A 20,620-nucleotide genomic window follows, 5' to 3' on the forward strand; every position below is an offset into this window, starting at 1 on the left:
TCAGAAGGCACAGGAAGAAAATCACCAACAGGGATAGAGGGAGTCAGCTGTCTTAAATCCCAATCAGAAACCCCAGATCTCCAATCGTCTTCCTCATTATCAGGTGGCAAGCCTCTATCAATCCGATCAGCTCCACTACCTCCAGTAACCACCAGAGGGAGCCCAGAAAGAGAACTCGCATCCCTCTGTTAATCTGACCAGCTCCACTACCTTCAGCAATCACCAGAGGGAAGCCAGAGAGAGAATTCACAACACAGTTCTGTCCCTCCCTTACATTAATATGATCACTGCACCCCTAGATGAATTCATTGAGGAGTGTAGTTTGTAAAATGAGTTCACATATAGGGGGTTTCTGTTCTTTTGGCACCTCTAGGGCTCTGCCAATATGACATGGCACCCTCAAACCATTCTGGCAAAATCTGAACTCCAATATGGCGCCTCTTCCCTTCTGAGCTTTGCACTGTGCCACAAAAGTAGTATTCCCCTACATATGGGGTATCGGCATACACAAGAGAAATTGCATAGCAACTTTTGGTGTCCAATTTCTCCTGTTACCCTTGGTAAAATAAATAATTGGTGGCGAAAAGATCATTTTTGTGGAAAAAATATGATTTTTTATTTTCATGGCTATACATTATAAACTTCTGTGTAGCAATTGGGAGTTCAAAGTGCTCACCACACATCTAGATAAGTTCCTCGGGGGTCTAGTTTCCAAAATTGTGTCACTTGTGGATGTTTCCACTGTTTAGGAACTTCATGGGCTCTCCAAATGCGACATGGTGTCCGATCTCAATTCCAGCCAATTTTGCGTTGAATAAGTGAGACGGCGCTCATTCACTTCCGAGCTCTGCCATGCGCTCAAACAGTGGTTTACCCCCACATATGGGGTATCAGCTTTCTCAGGACAAATTGAACAACAAGTTTTGGGGTCCAATTTCTCCTGTTACCCTTGGTAAAATAATAAATTTGGATCTGAATTATATTTTTTGGGGGAAAAAAGTTAAAAGTTAACTTTTTTTAAACATTCCAAAAATTCTTGTGAAGCATCTGAAGGGTTATTAAACTTATTGAATGTAGTTTTGAGCACCTTGAGGGGTGCAGTTTTCAGAATTGTATCACTTTTTGGTATCTTCTATCATACAGACCCCACAAAGTGACTTCAAATGTGATGTGGTCCCTAAAAAAAAAAATGGTGTTGCAAAAATGAGAAATCGCTGTTCAACTTTTAACCCTTATAACTTCCTAACAAAAAAAAAAATTGGTTCCAAAATTGTACTGATGTAAAGTAGACATGTGAGAAATGTTAGTTATTAAGCATTTTGCGTGACAAAGTTGGAAAATTGCAACATTTTCTCCAAATTTCCGTTTTTTTCACAAATAAAAGCAAGTCATATCAAAGAAATTTTACCACTTTCATGAATACAATATGTCACGAGAAAACAGTCTCAGAATCACTAGGATCCATTTAAGCGTTCCAGAGTTATTACCTCATAAAGGGTCAGTGGTCAGAATTGTAAAAATTGGCCCGGTCATTAACATGCAAACCACCATCGAGCGTAAAGGGGTTAAAACCAGTATTTTACAGTATGGGCATGGTGAGAGTCATTGGTTGTTTGAATAAGGCCAAGTTGGAGGATGTAGAAAAGAATCCCCTATTTATTCCTAGCCTTCACCATATCACCACTCTATCCATACGACATTACCACGAAAAGGTCAAACATCAGGGCAGATATTTTACCAAATAAAATTGCTTAAGGCTATGTGCCCACGTAGCGATTTTTAAGCGTTTTTGCCGCGATTTTCGGCGCGAAAACGCTTAAAAATCGTGTACCGAACGCCCCCATGCATTCCTATGGCATTCCGCACATGCTGTGCTAATGCTGCGCTTTTTTCCGCGGCGGAATCGCATTGCGGAAAAAAATCGCAGCATGCTCATTCTTTTGTGCGGAATCGCAAAGAATTGCAGCGATTCCGCACCCATAGGAATGCATGAGAATCGCTTACTTCCCGCATGTGGCTATGCCCACCATGCGGGAAGTTAAGCGTCTCATGTGCGGTTGGTACCCACGGTGTGGAGGAGCGGAGACTGTCCTCCAGGCCCTGGGTACCATACCCCTGTAAAAAAAAGAATAAAAATAAAAAATCGGGGTATATTTACCTTCCGATGTCCCGCGCTGCATTCCCGGCCTAAGCGTTCCCAGTAATGCCTTGCGGCAAGGCCCTGTAATGACGTAGTCTCGCGTGACTCTAGTGGTCTCGCGAGATCACTATAGTAACGCGAGACTACGTCATCACAGGTCTCGCAAGGCATTACTGGGAACGCTGAGGCCCGGGAATGCAGCGCGGGACGCCGGAAGGTAAATATACAACGATTTTTTTATTTTTTTTAGCATTTTAACATCCTATCTTTTACTATTGATGCCGCATAGGCGGCCTCAATAGTAAAAACCTGGTCACACTTGTCAAACACTATGTTTGACGAGTGTGACCAACCTGTCAATCACTTTCCAAGCGATGCTTCAAATCGCTTGGAAAGTGCTTGAATATCGCACGCAAAAATCACGGCAAAATCGCGATCATAATCGCGGTAAAATCGCGGTGAAATCGCACGGAAAAAAACGCGCGATTTCTGGGAAGGAGTCCGGTTTTTAGTGAGCGTTTTAAAACGCTACATGGGCACATAGCCTTAAGAAATCCTGGCCTTTGGATTGTAAGAGCAAAGATATCCCACCTAATTCATCATTGTGTTCAGTGTTGCAAAACAAGAGGAAAACTCCAACAACAACAAATGTCTGATTTGCCTGCTGGTAGAAAAAGCACAGAGCCACCATTTTCTTATGCTGGTTTGGATGTCTTTGGGCCATGGGCAGTCACAGTACATAGAACCAGAAGTGGCCATGAAGTGGGTAAAGAATGGCCAGTGTTTACATGCATAAGTGAATGTGTGATACACATAGACGTGATAGAATCCATGGATGCCTCCAGCTTAATCAACGTCTTAAGATGATTCCTTGCTATCAGAAGACCAGTAAAAGGGTTGAGATCTGATTGTCGAACCAACTTTGTAGGTGCCTGTCGGGAATTACAAATTAATTCAAACACCAATCCAGGACTTCTTGGCAAATAACATTTGTTATTGGGTCTTCAATGCTCCTCACGCTTCCTATATGGGTGGATCATGGGAAAGAATCATAGGCATCACTAGTAGGATAATGGAATCCTCTCAAGACTCATTCATGAGACTTCGACCACCTTCTTAGCTTAAGTGTCCTCTATTGTGAACTGAAAACCTCTTGTTCTGGTGTCTATGGATACAGAATCTCCTGCTATTCTTACTCCAGCAACTCTCCTCACACAGAAACTTTGAGTTGCTCCTAGCGCACCTGAAGACTTTGAGTCCAGCAACAAATATTAGAGGTGGTTGAAACACTTTTAACATCTGGCTAACTGTTTCTGGAGTAGATAGCAAAAAAGGGAGCACCTTACCCTACTCCAAGGATGAATAAAATGGCAATAAGTTAAACCAAACTTACAAGTAGGAGATGTTATTCTCACGAAAGACCAGAAGGTAGAAAGAATCACATGGCCTATGGGACTTGTAACTAAAACCTTTCCAAGCAAAGATGGTAAGATAGTAAAGTGGAAGTGACAGTCACAAAGCAAAGTAGCTCCAAATCTTTCTTTCGGCCTATATCGCAGTTTATCTTACTTGTACCGGTTGAGAATTGATTCTCCATCCAGTCAGAAGAAACTTTCAAACCATTCAGGACATTCGCCTGATTGCACCGGTACTTGATCCATTGGATTACAATGGGGTTGGAGACAGTTTGGCCTTGTGAAGCTTCTCCAATCCAAAGATGGGCTATCCATTGGATTATTCCAGGAAATTACTTATAGACATTAGACTACCTCGTTTATATGTTTATGTTATTGCTGTATTGCATGCATTTGTTCTTTGTCCTTAAGGTTAAGGTATCCTTCAGTGAACTTCTGGAAAATACTTCTACTTCAAGACAATTTATATAGTGAAATCAATGGATTTCAGACAGGGAGTCTACTGTCCCGCCATCTTCACCAAGGTTTACAAATATTGCCATCTACTGGCCATTGTTATTATATGTTCAGGGACCTTCATGTGCCTTCTCTCTCCTTAAAGCTGTTCACCTGTGTCACATGCGGCACCCTGATGTTTTATTAATGTTTTTCTATTGTGTGCACTGTAATGTATTTGCCATATACTGTTTTGCTATTGTGTGCACTGTAATGTATCTGCCATGTACTGTAATGTGATGTATTGTGCTTTAGCTTAGGGATAGATTAGTGAGTAGTGCAGGACCATAGGCAGATTAGAATAGAGGGGGCACATTAGAGATAGAGAATAGGATAGATAAGAGTGTCAGTTAAATACAGGCAGCATAGGGGTTAAGCAGATGGGAGGATTCACACAGTAGAGGAGCACAGAGCAGGGAGGTATAGGAAAGGCACTTCCTGATTAGAGACAGATGACCGGGAACCTTGCCAAAGGGCAGGACGTGTGAGCAGTGTATTACAGGCCGTGGGGATAAGTCTGCGGATTGCAGTAAGGGGCCCCGGGCTGAGAATCGTGCAGGTGGTCACCAGCTTATACAGAACAGTTCTAAGGAAGGATCCGAAGGTAGCGGCTGAGATTAGGAGGCAGCTGAGTCGGCGAGTCCATCACCCTATAACTCGCAGCCAGACCAGGGAAACAGCAGGAAGCTGGTTGGCCTGGAGCACGAGGGGGACAGAGATTGTCCAAGGAAACAGGCGAGACACGGATTGTCCAGGGACGAGCACAATTGTACAACAGAGTTGTTTATTCTCTCTAGAGTCACTGGGTAAGTCTCTCTTTTCTTTAGAGTGTAAACTCTTATGATCAGTGGGGTTCACTCTCTTTCTCCTGTAGAGTGTAAGCTCTTATGGTCAGCAGTTTCCTTTCTCTCTCTCCTGTAGTGTGTAAGCTCTTATGGTCACAAGGGTCCTCTCATTCTTTTAGAATTTAAGCTTTGATGGTCAATAGGGTCCTTTGTCTACTGTTGAGTGCAAGCTCTTATGGTCAGTGAGGCTCTCTCCTATAAACTGTATAGACTGTAAGCTTTTATGGTCAGCGGGTTTCTCCTTCTCTTTTCCTCTCTTTTCGACCACAAGTATTTTCTGAGCAAATACAAGCCTTCCAGTATCGAAATTTATGCAAATTGTACAACTATGGAATTGGAAAAAGTTATGGCTCTGAGAACGCCACACCTTGTAGACAAAAGATTAATTGGCACATTTGTATATTAAGACAGGGTGGGCCCTCAGAGTCACTTCTCATAGTGGGCACCTAGGCATCACAGTTAAGTGTAGCGTATTCTTGGAGTGTCATTATAAAACTTTTATCCAATGGAAATCTAAAATGCTATGGGCCTATGTGAAAATCTCTCCTTACCCTGACCCTAAAATTCATCTAATGGCCAAAGTCAGCGCATGATCTGGTTATGTTATAACAGAGAAATGCTGACAACACTATTACATTCTCTTTAACATAATAGTATTCCGGAACTTATAAGATTTACCAAAAATAATGTACATGGGTTTTCTGTTACTTTTTCTCTGGCAACAGCTGGATGTGGAACTAAATATGATTAATTAACACTGTAAAAATCACAGGCGCAATTAAGATTTATGCGCACAGGAGGGAGAGAAAGAATCAGACGAATAAAAAGGGGCTGGATTAAGACTTAATTCTCCTTCGTGCTAAAAGGTATAAACAAGAAACTGCTGCCAACTGAGTCTGAGCTGGCGGAAGAGAACTCTTTGCAGTGCTCAAGATCATATGTTGAACACAGGAGCCATCTGAAAACTCAGAGACGTGATTTACAGCACCGACTTCCCTGCCAGGCTGCAGGCATACAAGAGCTGTCATTTATTTCAATAGTAGCCACAAACAGGAGGGGACATTAAGGAGAAGTAGAGAGATGTTGATGGTGGGTTTAAAGTTTTTTTTTCTGTCTGCACAGGTAGTAATCCGCCAGATAACGTCAACTCTACAGTTCTAATATGACACAAATCATGTGGAGTTCAGGATTTTATAGTGGCTTTCTAAAGAGTGCGACTTACCCAAGACTAAAATTCAAAAAGACTATAAAAATGAAAGAAAAAAAGGCCAAAATTGTGGCTATAGAGAATACTCTATGCTAAGGTTTTTATCTGATACATTTTGACTACTGCCCATAACGACATTTGCCTTTTCTGTATTTGAAAATACACAATACAAAAGTGCGGAATATGTTGGCTCAATATAAAGATTATTATTATTATCGATGCGATGACAACAGTTCTCAGAAACACACATATATATATAATTTATTTTTTTATTTTACTCATTTATATACCGCCATTAATTCCACAGCGCTCTACAGACGTTATTGGCACTGTCCCCAATGGGGCTCACAATCTAAATTCCTTATCAGTATGTCTTTGGAATGTGGGAGGAAACCGGAGAACCCGGAGGAAACCCACACAAACATGGGGAGAACATACAAGCTCCCTGCAGATGTTTCCCTTGGTGGGATTTGAACCCAGGACCCAAGCTCTGCAAGGCTGCAGTGCTATCCAATCAGCCACCGTATATATTTATTATTTTTTTAAATATGGTGACAGTTGATAGTATCAATTAAGCATTCTATGTTGTTTACACGTAGAATTACTATTTACTTAGTGTAGGGTATTTGCTCCTTTAACCCCTTTCCTACATTAGACGTACTACTCCATCCATGTGACCTGGGACCTAAGTTCCAAGGACGGAATAGTATGTCTAGTGCGATCAGCGGCACTCATGGGGGGAGCGCCGCTGATCGCGGCCGGGTGTCAGCTGATTATCACAGCTGACACCCGACACTATGTGTCGGGGTGGTCACAGACCGCCCCGACACATTAACCCCCGGCACACTGCGATCAAACATGATCGCATTGTACCGGCGGCATAGGAGAGAAGCGCTCCCTCCATGCTTCCCTGAGACCCACTGAGCAGCACGATGTGCTGCGCTGCTCTGGGGGCCTCCTTCCCTGCAGGTTCCCGGATCCAATATGGTGGCGGGGACCTTCGGAGGCCTGCAGGGAGCCGGCTTCCTCACTGCACGTAGAGCGCAGGCATGAGGAAGCCTGTGCAGTGCAGTGATGTCCCCCCTGGGACAGTGTAATAAAGTTAAAAAAAAGTGTAAAAATAATTTAGAAAAAAACGCTAAATAAATTAAAAAAATAATAATATTCCCTAATAAATTCATTTTTTAAAATAAAATAAAAAAACAATAAAAGTGCACATATTTGGTATCGTTTCGTCCGTAATGACCCGCCCTATGAAACTGTCCCACTAGTTAATCCCTTTATTGAACTCCTATAAAAATAAAAAACGAAGCAAAAAATAATGCTTTATCATCATACCACCGATCAAAAAGTGCAATAACGCGCGATCAAAAAGATGGATATAAATAAACATGGTACCGCTGAAAACGTCATCTTGTCCAGCAAAAAACGAGCTACCACACAGAATCATCAGTGAAAAAATAAAAAAGTTATAGCTCGCAGAATAAAGCGATGCAAAAATAATTATTTTTTATATAAAATTGTTTTCATTGCATAAAAGCGCCAAAACATAAAAAAAGACATAAATGAGGTATCGCTGTAACCGCACTGACCCGAAGAATAAAACCGCTTTATCAATTTTACCACACGTGGAACGTAAACGCACCCCCTAAAAGAAAGTCATGAAACGCTGGTTTTTGTTCATTCTACATCCAAAAAGTCAGAATAAAAAGCGATCAAAAAAGTCACATGCCCGAAAATGGTACCAATAAAAACATCAACTCGTCCCGCAAAAAATAAGACCACATGTGACTCGGTGGGTCAAAATATGGAAAAATTATAGCTCTCAAAATGTGGTGATGCATAAACTATTTTTACAATAAAAAGCGTCTTTTAGCGTGTGACAGCTGCCAAATATAAAAAACTGCCATAAATAGTAAATCAAACCCCCATTATCACCCCCTTAGTTAGGGAAAAATAATAAAATAAAAAAAAGTATTCATTTCCATTTTCCCATTAGAGCTAGGGTTAGGATTAGGGGCGTGTTGGGGTTAGGGTTGGAGTTAGATTTGGGGGGTTTCCACTGTTTTGGCACATCAGGGGCTTTCCAAACACGACATGGCGTCCGATCTCAATTCCAGCCAAAAAAGTCAAATGGCGCTGCTTCCGTTCCGAGCTCTGCCATGCGCCCAAACAGTGGTTTACCCCCACATATCGGATATCAGCTTACTCAGGACAAATTGCACAATAACTTTTGGGGTCATGTTACCCTTGGGAAAATAAAAATTGGGGGTGAAAAGATCATTTTTGTGGAACAAATATGATTTTTTAATTGTACGGCTGTACGTTATAAGCTTCTGTGAAGCCCTTGGGGGTTCAAAGTTCTCACCACATATCTAGACAAGTTCCTTGGGGGGTCTAGTTTCCAAAATGGGGTCACTTGTGGGGGGTTTCCACTGTTTAGGCACATCAGGTGCTCCCCAAACTTGACATGGCATCCGATCTGAATTCCAGCCAATTTTGCAGTGAAAAAGTCAAATGGCGCTCATTCCCTTCCAAGCTCTGCCATGCGCCCAAACAGTGGTTCCCCCCACATATCAGGTATCAGCGAATTCAGGACAAATTGAACAATAACTTTTCCAGTCTAATTTCTCCTCTTACCTTTGGTAAAATAAAAAAATTGAACCCGAAGTAATTTTTTTTCATTTTTTTAAACATTCAAAAAATTCCTGTGAAGCACCTGAAGGGTTAATAAACTTCTTGAATGTGGTTTTGAGCACCTTGAGGGGTGCAGTTTTTAGACTGATGTCACTTTTGGGTATTTTCTATCATATAGACCCCTCAAAGTGACTTCAAACGTGATGTGGTCCCTAAAAGTAAAATGGTGTTGTAAAAATGAAAAATCGCTGGTCAACTTTTAACCCTTATAACTTTGTAACAAAAAAAAATTTGGGTTCCCAATTTGTGCTGATGTAAAGTAAATATGTGGGAAATGTTACTTAAGTTTTTTGAGTGCCATATCTCTGTGATTTAAGAGCATAAAAATTCAAATTTGGAAAATTGCAAAATTTTCACCAAATTTCCATTTTTTTCACAAATGAACGCAAGTTATATGAATGAAATTTTACCAATAACATGAAGTACAATATGTCATGAGAAAACAAAGTCAGAATCACCGGGATCCATGGAAGCGTTCCAGAGTTATTACCTCATAAAGGGTCAGTGGTCAGAATTGTAAAAATTGGCCTGGTCATTAACATGCAAACCACCCTTGGGAGTAAAGGGGTTACGTTTTACCCTAAGTTTTGTCTGTTAAATGACCACTGTCATGACTTGGGAATAATACGGTAATCGATTATCATTGTATTGTTGTTGTTATACTGCTATGCAATCGGGTTTGCCCCTTTAAGAAGTTTGTCCTCTCTCCCTGTTATCCAGCTCTGATGTCGTATCCCCTCCATTCTTCCTCCTGTGTTCAGTGTTTGTCAGCCATATTCATCTGAAGATCATCTCCATACATCTCTAGATCAGAACAGTCTTTTTACCTACTGCAACTACTACAGCTGCTGTTGCTGTTATTATTGTTCATAATGCAGTAATTCAGCTTGAAAATAAACCTTCTTCTGGAATCTTCATACATGCCACTGCAGTCCAGTTAAATCTATTTGATGAGATCACTTTGTGTGAGTACTAGTACATAGAGACATCCAAATATCCTGAGTCTCAAGAGTCCCACACTCGCAGCCTAGTTATGGAGTCAGAATGGTCACAAAGTGAATTTACAACTACACATTGCACTTATATCAACATTTCTTTTGATTTTTTGTTTTTTTTTGTACTTAGTACAAAGACGGTCATACACCCCTTTTGTGGCTGTGCATTTTTATTATTACTATTATTATAATTTATTATTATTATAGCACCATTTATTCCATGGATCTTTACATGTGATTTACTCTATATAGCTTTCCATGTGCAGGTGTTTAGACAGTCAGGCTTAGGTCCATCTCTGATCCCATCTACTGGAGACCAACTGGCACATACAGGTGCTTCTCACAAAATTAGAATATCATCAAAAAGTTCATTTATTTCACTTCTTCAATACAAAAAGTGAAACTCATATTATATAGAGTCATTACAAACAGAGTGATCTATACAGCAAATGAAAACTCAAAAGTCATTATCTCAGTAAATTAGAATAATTACCAAAAAAACACTTACATAGGCTTCCTAAGCATTTAAAGTAGACTCCACAATCATTGGGAAGACTGCTGACGTGACAGATTTCCAGAAGGCAGTCATTAACACACTCCACAAGGAAAGTAAATTTTGCATTTCATTTGGAAAACAAGGTCCCAGAGTCTGGAGGAAGAGTGGCCACAATCCAAGCTGCTGGAGGTCTAGTGTGAAGTATCCATATTCAGTGATCGTTTGGGGAGCCATGTCATCTGCTGGTGTAGGTCCACTGTTTTATCAAGAGCAAAGTCAGCGCAGCAGTCTACCAGGAAATTTTAGAGCACTTCATGCTTCCCTCTGCCGACAAGCTTTTTGGAGATGGAAATTTCATTCTCCAGCAGGACTTGGCACCTGTCCACACTGCCAAAAGTACCAGTTTAAAAACAACAGTATCACTGTGCTGGATTGGCCAGCAAACTCGCCTGACCTAAACCCAATAGAGAATCTATGGGGTATTGTCAAGAGGAAGATGAGAGACACCAGACCCAACAATGCAGAAGAGCTGAAGGCTGCTATCAAAGCAACCTGGGCTTCCATAACACCTCAGCAGTGCCACAGGCTGATCGCCTCCATGCCATGTCGCATTGATGCAGTAATTGATGCAAAAGTAGACCCGATCAAGTATTGACTGCATTTACTGAACATACCTTTCAGTAGGCCAACATTTCAGATTTTAAAATAATTTTTCAAGCTGATGATATAAAGTATTCTAATTTGCTGAGATAATGACTTTTGGGTTTTCATTGGCTGTAAGCCATAATCATCAACAATAACAGAAATAAACACATGAAATAGATCACTCTGTTTGTAATGACTATATAATATACAGGTTTCACTTTTTGTATTGAAGAACTGAAATAAATTAACTTTTTTGATGATATTCTAATTTTGTGGGAAGCACCTGTATATGATCCGCCAATCCATGTATTTGCTCCCCAATGTACAGTGGGTACAGCAAGTTTTCAGACCCCTTTAAATTTTTCACTCTTTCATTGAAGCCATTCGGTAAATTCAAAAATGTTCATTTTTTTTCTCATTAACGTACACTCTGCACCCCATCTTGTCGGAAAAAAAAAACAGAAATGTAAAAAAATTTGCAAATTTATTAAAAAAGAAAAACTGAGACATCACATGGTCATAAGTATTCAAACCCTTTGCTCATTATTGAGTAGAAGCACCTTTTGGAGCTAGTACAGCCATGAGTCTTCTTGAGAATGATTCAACAACTTTTTCATGCCTGGATTTGGGGATCCTCTGCCATTCTTCCTTGCAGATCCTCTCCAGTTCCATCAGGTTGGATGGTGAAAGTTGGTGGACAGCCATTTTAGGTCAGGGCTCTGACTGGGCCAGTCAACAATGGTCACAGAGTTGTTCCGAAGCCACTCCTTTGTTATTTTAGCTGTGTGCTTAGGGTCATTGTCTTGTTCGAAGGTGAACCTTCCGCCAAGTGTGAGGTCCAGAGCACTCTGGAAGAGGTTTTCATCCAGGATATCTCTGTACTTGGCCGCATTCATTTTTCCTTCAATGGCAACCAGTCATCCTGTCCCTGAAGCTGAAAAACACCCTGATAGCATGATGCTGCCACAACCATGTTTCACTGTTGAGATTGTATTGGGTAGATGATGAGCAGTGCTTGGTTTTCTCCACACATACCACTTAGAATTATCACCATAAAGGTCTACCCTCGTCTCATCAGACCAGAGAATCTTATTTATCATAGTCCTTAATGTGTTTTTTAGCAAACTCTACGGGGGCTTTGATATGTCTTGCACTGAGTAGAGGCTTCCGTCGGGAAAGTCTGCCATAAAGGCCAAACTGGTGGAGGGCTGCAGTGATAGTTGACTTTGTGGAACTTTCTCCCATCTCCCTTCTGCAACTGTGGAGCTCAGCCACAGTGATCTTCGGGTTCTTCTTTACCTCTCTCACCAAGGCTCTTCTCCCACAATTGGCTGGTCGGCCAAATCTGAAGACTTCTGGTGGTCCCAAACTTCTTCCATTTAAGAACTATGGAGTCCACTGTGCTCTTAGGAACCTTGAGTACTGCAGAAATTCTTTTGTAACCTTGGCCAGATCTGTGCCTTGCCACAATTCGGTCTCTGAGCTCCTTGGCCAATTCCTTTGACCTCATGATTCTCATTTGGTCTGACATGCATTGTGAGCTGTGAGGACTTATATAGAAAGGTGTGAGCCTTTAAAAATCAAGTCCTATAAGTTTAATTAAACACAGCTGGACTCCAATGAAGGAGTAGAACCTTCTCAAGGAGGATCACAAGGAAATGGACAGCATGTCACAGCATACTTATGACCATGTGATATTTCAGGGTTTTAAATTTGCAAAAATTTCTACAGTTCTGTTTTTTTCCCATCAAGATGGGGTGCAGAGTGTACATTAATGAAAAATAATGAACTTTTTTGAATTTACCAAATGGCTGCAATGAAACAAAGAGTGAAAATTTTAATGGGGTCTGAATACTTTCCGTACCCACTGTATATGCTCCCTCAATCCTTGTTTATGCTCCCCCAATCCATGTACATGTCCCTCATCCTGCTGGTGTTGCTGTTGTTCAAGTGATAGATAAAAAAAACATAATAATACATTCCTAATCACTTCACTTCTTCTTCCCTGCAGCGCCAAGCGCAAAGCCATCGTGTACACCAACATCAGCTGGTGGCCTCTGGTTATCCAGCAACGTGTATTGCTGTGCATGGAGCCCTCAAGTTTGTGCACTGCACTACACTTCAGCTAGATGAGTATCCCAGGATGCAGATCCAGCTGAAGTAGGGGCTGGCATCGCATGCCCACTGGGAGGGTTCTGGTGCCCGCTCTGGTATGTGTGACTTAGGTTCACCACCACTGTCCTAGGGTATATAAATATGGCGACTGTAATATAAACCACCATTTTAATGAAACTGTTCTACTACTTTTACCAACGAAAACACAATTTTATGCTGCTACTGAATCATTCATGCCAGAGATATAGTTCCAGACACATAGAAAATGCTCTGCATGTTTTCAACCTATCCTGTGGTCCTGAACCTGTCCCGCGGAATCTGGCACCAAGATAACCAATACATAGAATGGAACATTCCCCACAACCGGGCATTTTGGAGATGGTCTGACCCAGTAGTCTAGCCACCACATCTTATCCCTTTTGCGATAAAAAATGCATCAAGAACGTGCTAGAAACCTATTTGCATATAAATCATCAAATCAAACATTTTAACTGCCTTAAGTTAAGTTCCCACCATTAGTTTTTGCTATGCAAAAAAACTCTTACCGTTCCTGGATGGGATCTCTGGATGGGATGGGATCTCTGGATGGGATCTTTAGAAATCTCCTGCCCACTGCGCTTTTTTTTTTTTTTTATTACTCAGCGTGTTTCAAATCTGAAACATGTCAATTTCTCTTGTGTATAAGCTGAGTTTTATGTGTAGATTTTCCTCCTCATAGACTTGCATTAGATGAGGAAAATCCGCTAGTAGAAAACACACAGGATTTTTTAGTGCGTTTTCGCTGTCCTCTTGCTCTCTGAAAAGGCAATTTGCATGTTTTATTTCCGAAAGTAGCAGTGAATGGAACAAACAGACATTACCCCTTAGACTACAAGCTATAAAGAAACATCATAAAAAACAATTCCAAAGAAACCTTAAAAGAGTTTTTTTTAGCACTAAAACATTGAAAGCCTCTCCTAAGAATAAATCACTGACTGATGGTGCTGTTCTGCGGAATCAGGAGCAGCCACACAAGTAGATGGAACTCTGGTGCCAGGATAAAGATAGGGTGATTGGAAGGATTCCCAGTTGTTGTACTCACCAATTAAACACTGATGACTTATGGTAATTATAGGTTATTAATTTGAGATGAGCGGATCTTTGAAATTCTAATTCGATGAAACTTGAAGTTTTTCCCCAAAATTTGATTTGTGTCTAATAAATATGCACAAACCTTTATTCTTTATGCTAGAAAGCTATTAATTGCGCAGAAAATATGGGAGAGGGGAGAGAGAGAACCCTGCTGACCATGAGAGCTTACTCTCTACAAGAGAAAGCGAGAACCCAAGAAAGACAGGACCCAAGTGAGAAAGAGAAGCCAAGAGGGAGAGAGAGAGGAGCCGAGAGAAAAAGTACCCAAAAGAGAGAGCCAGGCTGATCATAAGAGCTTGCACTATACAAGCGATAGAGAGGACCCCGCTGCCCAAAAGAGATTACATTAAACAGATGAGATAGAGATAGGACTCCGCTGACCAAAAGAGCTTACACGCTTCAGAAGAGAGAGAGGACCTTCTGACCATAAGAGCTTACACTCAACAGAAGAGAGAGACTTACCCAGTGACTTTGAAGATGGAAAATTACTCGGCTATTCAAACTGTACTCCACTGGGAGCCGCTGATCTGTGACGGCTCAGATACTGACCATCACTGTATAAGGTATGATGATCTACTATAAGTTACAGCTGCTGGGCTTTATTGGGAGGCCTGCGCGGCTATGTAAAAACACATTTACCCATTCTCTAATGCTTCAGCAGTATGGGAAATGGTGCCAGGCAATTTTTTTTCTTTGTGTGTGAACCAAATATCAAAATGTTTGAATTTGCACACTACTGCAAATATCAGGTACCGTAATTCAACTCAAACTTCATTATCTAATTTCTATTGTCAATTCTGAAGTCCTTGAAAACCATGATCACCTTGTGCAATCTACAATCCTTATATAAAAAGTTTATGGATAATGAGCTTTCATAGCATTAATAGTTATTGAGGGCTGGTTTATGCATTTAGTAGAAAATAGAAGTCCAGATGTATTTAATTAGGTATAAACACAATATGTTGCATTTTCTATAAACTTCATGCACAAAGGAAATATCTTAATCACCCCAATTATTCCCATGAAGGCAGAACCCTAAGCAAGCATACAAATATGATAGACCATTACCAAGCTGCATGAGGCAGATATTAACTTTTATAAAAGAACAGAACATTAAGAAATCCATTCCATACTCAGCATTTTACATCCAGTCTGATGTTCCCTTTGGTATGAAGAATGTGCTCAGACAGTACGTTTCACAGCTGGAATAGAAGACTTTACATGGGAACTTCAGAATTTAAAATCTTAAAATATGAGTTTTCAGAATCACATGCATTAAGAAGGCAATTGAAAGGCAAGAAAAAATAAGCATCTTTTTCTTTTTAATTTAAATGGGTCCTAATTCTGTGCAAATTAATCTGTATGCAGTAGGATCTCAATAATCCCATAGTGGTCGCTACCTTAAGGCAGGTTTCTGCTTATCGGTTAATCCTTTTCAGTTATTTTATGCCTGCATTGGACAAAAAGTTGTGCACCTCTCCAGCATTCATAATCAAATAATGCATGCAAAGTTTTTAGATCTGACGTAGCCCAGCGTAATAAGTGATGTGCCAGATCAAAACTATGGAATTTCCCTCTACTGATCTTCTACTACAGCGGAGGAGAAAACAACAGACAGTTGAGTTGAGTTTATGAGAAGGAGGCCTAAAAGCAAAGGATTGGGAGCACAATGTCACAATAATGGAGATGCAACCATTGGAAAGATACAGAGTGATTCACTCTCTACTTTACCCGGAAAAATCCTAAATTCTAACTTCTAAAACAGACAATCCATTTTACTGAAATTTGGACAGTACATACCTTGGCTCATGAGAAACTGATTGAAGCAGATATTGAAAATGTCCACCCTTCACATCCAAGTATGCCAGCACGCGCCATTCCATATTGCCGAATGTATTCTGCAGGGCACCTGGTGTCATAACCTTAATTTCTCACTGTATGTTCTCTCGGAGTGCTAGTAAGGTTAGTGTCTGACTACTGTACACCTGACCTCTCAAATTTTTTGATCTTGGTGGCCACAATGCCTCGGAGATAATTGTCATCAAAGAATAATTCAATACACGTTTTGAAAGTCGGATTTCGACCTTGAAACATCTTTAGAAATTCACTTGAAGGACTTAGTTTTTCAATAAGTTTTCATGAAATGAAAACGCGCACCTCCACACTGTATCTGTACATTTTTAACAAATGAAGAAGGAATTCAGCAGGAGTGAAAAGAAAGCAACCACACAAACTACCGACGCGAAGAAAAGCATGCAGCAAGTCTATCACGTAGTGGAGACAACCGGAAGAGCGACAAGTATCCAAGATTATTCAGTGCGAGGAGGTTTCTCTTTGTAGCTGAGGTCCATTGCATTCTCATGAGCCAAAGCATGTACAGTCCAATTTCAGAATGGTCAACTGTCTCTCTTAGAAGTTACAGCAAATTTTCAGGATAAATTGGCAAGTGAATCACCCTATATATGGAAAAACTAATCTTCATAGAATATTAGAACTGAAAGAAATATAGTAAAAAAGCACATGGACATTCATCTTAATGGTTAACCTTGGATTGAAAACGAATTCCCAAATCTGTTTTTTTTATCATCCTCAAAATATTACTGCCCAGGTGAATTGCTCTAGAAGAAGGCCCCCCTTAATATCAGCATCATGGGAGCTCCTGATAGGCAAAGGTGGCCAAACACCATTTCAATGGGAGATTAATTACATGCAAATACACATTCAGCATATGTTCTCAATAAGTAGAGAGAATAAGACAATAAGATACCCAAAGAGAGCAAAGGATCAGACATGTTGAAATCCACAATTACCCACCAATGTCAGTGGGTTCAGCAGAAATCCATCTAATGTGTGCGATCATCTTTAAAATGTTTATGACAATAGGTAAATTATTTTATAATTTATTCTCTTTATTTTGTGAATATATATTTGTCTGGTCTTTTTTTCACCATTATTAAAAATATCCATGAAGTCTATAAAGGGTCTATAAGTGTCTGGGCAGGTTATAAAGTTAAAAATTCCTGTTCCAGCATATAACTTGTGCAGAAACAGCTTAGAAAACAAGAGGAATGGAGAGGAGAGAGAGGGAAATATCTGTACATGAGCAGCACACCCGAGGGAGCTCTGCTCCAGCTGCACTTGATGCTCGTCAGCCATAAGGGGACCACTAAGCAGAGATCCTCCGCTCAACTTCTGCCTGTTTAATCACACATCTGTGGATTAAAACAGATTTAGTGAACAAGACTAAAAGCAGGTACCAGCAGGTGACAAAAGCTGCTGATTCTGGTTAAACCATGGAAAAGTGACTCCAGAGAGATTCACAGATTCTGCTTATGCCAAGCTGCATGCGTCTACGAGCGGTACCCACTGATAGGGCCTAGACTAGAAGTGCATCACATGGCTGATTACAATTAATATGACTTTAAACGTTATCTTATAAGTGTGAGAGCTTATTAAGATGCCAGAAAAAATCCAGATTATGGCATTTATGAGCAAAAGAAATGTGTTATCTAGGATTTTCTAGCCGTTCTACAGAATACAGTTGTGCTCAAAAGTTTACATACCCAGGCAGAATTTTTGCTTTCTTGGCTTTTTTTCAGAGAATATGAATGACAACACCAAAACTTTTTCCCCACTCATGGTTATTGGTTGGGTGAAGCCATTTATCGTCAAACTACTGTGTTTTCTCTTTTTAAATCATGACGACAATCCAAATGACCCTGATCATAAGTTTACATACCCCATTTCTTAATACTGTGTATTGCCCCCTCTAACATCAATGACAGCTTGAAGTCTTTTGTGGTAGTCGTGGATGAGGTTTTTTATTTTCTTAGATGGTAAAGCTGCCCACTCTTCTTGGCAAAAAGCCTCCAGTTCCTGTAAATTCCAGGGCTGTCTAGCGTGAACTGCGCGCTTAAAATCTCCCCAGAGTAGCTCAATGATATTGAGGTCAGGAGACTGAGATGGCCACTCCATAACCTTCACTTTGTTCTGCTGTAGCCAATGACATGTCGGCTTGGCTTTATATTTTGGATTGTTGTCATGTTGGAACATCCAAGTACATCCCATGCGCAGCTTCCGGGCTGATGATTGCAAATTTGCTTCTAGTATTTGCTGATAACATGCTGCATTTATCTTTCCTTCAACTCTGACCAAGTTTCCTGTGCCTTTGTAGCTCACACCAGTTCGCACAGACCCTTATGTCTCTCTGGGGCTGGTAACATAACAGACATAAAATGTTGGTGAATGGCATACATTATATCAATATTATCAGGTGGAGACAGATTTCACCTGCTTTTGTTACTGTTAACCCACTTTTAGAAATGGGAAGGGGCTGTTGTAAAAAAGCAAAAAGTCACAGAATTTTGCAAAAATACCACCAGCAACAAACCGGAGAGGGGAAAGATAAATTCCACCTTAGACTGGACAATCTGAATAGGAGTTGAATGTATCACAATGGCTCACACAGCTTAATAAATTTGTGGCATCTTTAGACCCTCTAATCTAAGGTTACAACACCTACAAGGGGATTTTACTTTGAGACAGAATTACCAAAGCTTTTTTTTCTTTTTCTGCAAAACCACACTTCTTCCTCAAGGTGAAAGTGCCTAAAATGCATAATAAATGTAGTGGAAGGCATGTACCACCATGCTTTTTTTGTTTGTTTCTTTCCTACTCAAATTGCATTATAATCCTAGTGCACTTAGCATAGTACATCTCCTCCATTCTATCCATTTTTCTAAAATGTTCCTTTACCAATATTATTTTCACACAGTGCATTTTCATTCGATGTCTGTTAACACAGGTGCATGAGATCTTTTTGCCTAACCATGGATATAACCGGAATAATAGCAATATTGCTGTCCAGTTGCATTTGTCAGGGAATAATATTTCAGACGGTCCAATTGAACTAAATGCCAACTGAATGGCATAACTGAACTTGCATTGTAGTTGCAGGCCTTGCATACAAGATTTCGACTGAAATTTACTCCTGTATTTTATGTCATTACTGAGACATGAGGTTCTTTGGCTGGGGAAAGAGGATTTGTTAGTTCTAGTTTTATTAGTTCTTAGATAACAATAATAATGAACACGGAAGTATCTCATACTGGGCATTTAGGCCATTGGCGTAATGTGGGTTGCCAGCAAGGCAAGTATTTTGCACCCTCTAATCCATGGACCATTAACACTGAGTCTCTTCCACCAGTCCAGTCTTTGGACCACATATTCCCCAAGCATATAGTGGGGGAAAAAGTATTTTATTTAGTGCAGATTTTGCAAGTTTTCCCACCTACAAAGAATAGAGAGGTCTGTAATTTAATTCTGACAGAATAAAAAAATCCAGAAAATCACATTGTATAATTTTTACATAATGAAATTGCATTTTATTGCATGATATAAGTATTTGATACAATAGAAAAACAGAACTTAATATTTGGTGAAGAAACCTTTGTTTGCAATTACAGAGGTCACATGTTTCCTGTAGTTCTTAACCAAGTTTGCACACACTGCAGCAGGGATTTTGGCCCCCTCCTCCGTACAGATCTTCTCCAGATCTTTCAGGTTCCAGGGCTGTCACAGGGCAGCATTGAGTTTCAGCTCCCTCTAAAGATTTTCTATTGGCTTCAGGTCTGGAGACTGGCTGGGCCACTCCGCGTCCGAGGCTCCGTCACTGAATGACGGCACATCGCGAACGCATGCCGCTTTACGGTATGCGTGGCGATACGCCCAACAATGGAGGGCAATGGCAGCATTAACGGACTGCGTTACACTGCGTTATGCCACGGTGTAACGCAGTGTGACCTCGGCCTTATAGAAACTCCCCTTAGTTGCCCTGGCTGTGTGTTTCAGGTCATTGTCATGCTGGAAGATCCAGCCACAACCCATCTTTAATGCACTTACTTAGGGAAGGAGGTTGGCCAAAATCTCTCAACACATGACTCCATCCATCCTTCCTTCAATATGGTGCAGCAGTCCTGTCCTTTTTGCAGAAAAGCACCCGCAAAGGATGATATATCCCCCACCATGTACCATAGTTGGGACAATGTTCTTGGGGTTGTACTCATCCTTTTTCCTCCAAAAATGGTGAGTGGAGTTGATACCAAAAAGGTCTATTTTGGTCTCATCTGACCAAATGACCTTCTCCCATGTCTCCTCTGGATCGTCCAGATGGTCATTGGCAAACTTCAAATGGCCTGGACATGTGCTGGTGTGAGTAGGAGAACCTTGCGTGCCCTGCAGGATTTTAATCCACGGCGGTGTAGTGTGTTACTAACGGTAATGTTTGAGACTGTGGTCCCAGCTCTCTTCAATTCATTGACCAGGTCCTCCTGTGTAGTTCTGGGCTGATTCCTGCCTTTTCTCAGAATCATCCTAATTCCATGAGGAGAGCCCCAGACCGAGGACGATTGACAGTCATCTGGTGTTTCTTTCATTTTCT

This window comes from Dendrobates tinctorius, unplaced genomic scaffold (genome assembly GCF_039654945.1).
Source record: "Dendrobates tinctorius isolate UK_male_01 unplaced genomic scaffold, ASM3965494v1 ptg000230l, whole genome shotgun sequence".
NCBI classification, from domain to species: Eukaryota; Metazoa; Chordata; class Amphibia; order Anura; family Dendrobatidae; genus Dendrobates; species Dendrobates tinctorius.